Raw genomic sequence first — 4,267 nt, 5'->3', positions numbered from 1 at the left:
AAACCACAATGAAATACCCCTACATATCTATTAAAATGGTTAAAATAAAAAAAGGCTGACAGCAAGTGCTTCAAAGGATGTGGACCAACTGGAACTCTCATACATTATACAGTTTCATATAAAATTAAACATACAACCCAGCAATCTCACTCTTAGGTATTCACCTGGGATAAATAAAAACTTATGTTTACACTAAAACCTATACATGAGTGTTTAAGCAGCTTTATTCATAATTACCAAAAACTGCAAACAACTCATATGTCCTTCAACTGGTATATCATGGCTGTGGGGGTGGATACATGACTCTGCATTTGTCAAAACTCATAGAAATGTACACCACAAGAAGTGAATTTTACTATATGTAAATTTTTTAAAACGGATGTGGGCGGGAGCCCAAAATGGAATACGAACTTTTAGAAATGAACATAACTATCTTACAAATTGATAACACTACACTGAAGGGGGTGGGGAAGAAAAGACATAACCTAGATAACTTGAAAAACAGTATTTTTCTAAGGATATAGATGAAAAGAACTGAACATAAATACTATAGTTAGTAAATTTGTTTCTCCCTGGGGTTTTGGTTAGCAATTCTGAAACTTCTTTATGTGAATACTATAGTTGAACAAATAAGTAAATATATTTCAGTTAATGAGAGCCAGATTTCTCACTGCCTGTGAAGTTATCATTAAGGAAGAGAGGAAGGCTAGAATGAACCCTGTGGAGTTGGGTTGGAATTAGAGGCTTTTAGTTAGTTAGTTATTTAGTTTAGTTAGCTAGTTGGATGGAAGGAAGGAAGAGAGAGGGAGAAAGAGAAAGAAAAAAAGAAAGAAAAGAAAGAAAGAAAGAAAATGTGTGTAGCATGGGTTAATATACATTCATATGTTTCCAAGACTCTAAGTTAGCTGAGGGCCTCGAAGTAATAATAACCCAATGAGTACCAGTGAGCATACATGGTAACAAGATCTAGGTTTCTAAATATTATTTTCTAGTAAAAGGAAGCAGAGTTCCTTGAAGAAGTAGTTGAACTGGGGTAGAGAAAATACAAGATGAGCTGGAGCATCCTGTAGTCCCAGAAAGTAAGGAAGTGCTCAAAGAAAAGATGTGGGCATATCAAAAGGGCACCACAGAGCTTGTAATGGCAAAAGGTGGACTAATTTGAGACAGAAAATAAATAATGATACTATTAGATTATAACCCATAGAATAGAATACATGTGAGTCCAAATTGATATAAATAAATAATTGAATAAATAAGTAAATGAGAGAAAAGGACAACTCTTACTTACAGAACAATTCTGAGTAGAAAAACACTATTAGAACACCACACATAGTTGCAGACAAGATCCATCCATAGGTGCTAAAATAAGTGGTGAAAATTTGATGAGAAACAATGTGCTTGCATAGTCTCAACGTATCTTCCCCAAGATATTTGTTAATTACAAAGGGAAAAATAGTAAATTTATGGTGGAGAAACCTGGAAGACACCACTGCGTTAACTAAATGATCAAGGTGAACATCACCAGTAAAATGACATGGATGTTCTGTGTCCCCTGATGTGCAGCACTAAGAAGGGCACATCACTTCTGTAGTATTTGTGTCAAAAATGTGTAGCCTCAATCTAATAATAAGAAAACATAAAACAAACTCAAATTGAGGAACATTCTGCAAAATAACTGACCAGTACTCTTTAAAAGTGTCAAGGTCATGAAAGACAAGGAAAGACTAAAGGACCCCTCCAGATTGGAGGAGATGAAAAAGACGAAAACTAAATACCATGTGATATTTTGGATTGGATCCTGGAACTGAAAAAGGACATTAGTGGAAGGACTAGTGAGATATGAATAAAGTCTGTAGGTCGGTTAATGGTATTAATTTCTAGTTTTGGTAATTATATCACAGTTATGCAACATGCTAACATGAGAAGAAACTGGGCAAAGGGAATATAAGAACTCTTTGTACTATTTTTTCAACTTTTATGTATCTAAAAGTATGTCAAAATAAATGGTTAAGTAAAAGTTTATGAATGATCATGATCAAAAATGTCTAGATGTGGAATTCTTGGTCACATGGTAAGTATATACTTAACTTTATAAGAAACTGTTGAACTGTTTTCCAAGGTGGTTACTCCATTTCACACTCCCATCAGTAACTTACGGAAGTTCCAGTTGCTCCACATCTTCACCAACACTAGGTAGATCAATGTGTATTGTGGTAGTCAGCTTCTAAGATGGCCCCAATGGTACCCACATTCTGATATTCACTCCCCTGTGTAATCCTCTCCCCCTAAGTGAGGCTAGACTTATTGATTCACTTCTAATGAAGAGAATACAGCAAAAGTGATGGGGTGTCACTTTTGAGATTAAGTTATAAAAAGACTGTGGTGGACATCAGCAACATGGTGGAGTGAGCTGTTCCCTTTGTCTCTCCCCCATCTAACTGCAACTAAATGGACATTCATTGATCAGTGGAGGGTACCCACACAGCACATCAGGATGCTTGAGAGACCCATGCAGCTATAAATCTGAAGGTGGATGGACTACCCCCGGGGAGGTGGTGGAGATAGGTGAGCACTCTCCAGCCCCTAGGCAGCCCAGTACATGTGTGCAACTGCTCTCCTGGCTGGAGCACTCATAGCACTGCCGTGGCCCTGAGGGTCAGAGTGCATCTCAGAGTGATTGCAGAAACAGGTGACGGCAGCCATGAGACCCTGCATGATCACTTCCCCATCAGGTGGGAGAGTCCACAGGGCCACGTGGTCCACAGGGAGCAGCTCAGGCTCGGATCCAGTGGGGAGGCCCCGCCCACCAAGCACAAAGGCTGGTGTGACCTAGGAGCAGACAGCAGCATATCTGGGGTCCCAGCAAACGAGCTCCCACCTGTTGCAAATGCCCAAAGTACTGCTGTAGCCCCAAACATGGGAATGTGATTCAGCAGGACTGTGGGAGCAGACTGCAGCAGCCCTGAGCCCCCTTGTGATCACTCTCTTGCCTGGTGGTAGAGTGCACAGTCCCACCACGGTCCCAGGGAGTGTCTCTGGCTCAGATGCAGTGGGGAGGCCCTGCCCACCAAGCACAACAGCTGGTGCCACCTAGGAGGAGATGGCAGCAGAGCTGTGAGTCCAGGTGAACAAGCTCCTGGCTGCCATGAACACCCATAGTACTGCTGCAGCCCTGAAGAGGGGAGCGCATCTCAGGATGTCTGTGGGAGCAGGTGGCAGCAGCCATGAGCCCCTGCATGATTTCTTTCCCATTCAGTGGGAGACCCCACAGGGCCACTGAAATCCCAGGCTTGGACAGGAACAGCTGACAGGAATTGTAGTGGGCTCAGTTTACACAGCTCCTGCCCCTGACCCAGTGGCGGCAGGTGGAACCTGCGACCAGATACTATCACTATGCAATGGCACAAATCCACTCCATCAAATTGTATGAAGAAATATATTAATACTCCAGACCAGAAGGAAAAGGACAAACACCCAGAAATGAATCCTGAAGGCACAGAAATCTAAATGACAGAGAAATCAAAACAGCCATCATAAAAAAATTCGGTAAGTTACAAGAGAATTCAGACAGACAGTTCAATGATATCGGGAACAAAATTAATGAACAGAGGGAATTCTTCACAAAAGAGATTGAAACTTTAAAGAAAACCCAATCAGAATTTTTGGAGATAAAAAGCACAATAGATGCGATAAAGAAAAATCTGGAGTACCTAAATAACAGAGCTGATATTATGGAGGATAGAATTAGCAACCTACAGGATAGGAACACAGAAATGCTTCAGATGGAGGAGGAGAGAGAACTAAGTCTAAAAAGAAACAAAGAAATTCTCTGAGAAATATCTGACTCAATTAGGAAATGCAAGATAAAGATTATAGGTATTCCAGAGGGAGAAGAGAGGAAGAAAGGAGCAGAGAGCTTGTTCAAAGAGATAATAGCTAAGAATTTCCCAAACCTGGAGAAGGAGCTGGAATTACATGTAAATGAAGCTAATAGAACTCCTAATTACATCAATGTAAAAAGACCTTCTCCAAGGCATATGTTAGTAAAGTTGGCAAAAGTCAATGACAAAGAAAAATTATTAAGGGCATCAAGGAAGAAGAAAATAACCTACAAAGGAACTCCTATCAGGCTTTCAGCAGATTTCTCAGCAGAAACCTTATAGGTTAGGAGAGAGTGGAATGATATATTCAAAATTCTGAAAGACAAAAACTTTCAGCCAAGAATAGTCTATCTAGCAGAAATATCCTTCAGATATGGCAGAGAAAT

This window comes from Equus asinus, chromosome X, assembly GCF_041296235.1.
Source record: "Equus asinus isolate D_3611 breed Donkey chromosome X, EquAss-T2T_v2, whole genome shotgun sequence".
Lineage (NCBI taxonomy): Eukaryota > Metazoa > Chordata > Mammalia > Perissodactyla > Equidae > Equus > Equus asinus.
This window is presented reverse-complemented; position numbering follows the sequence as displayed.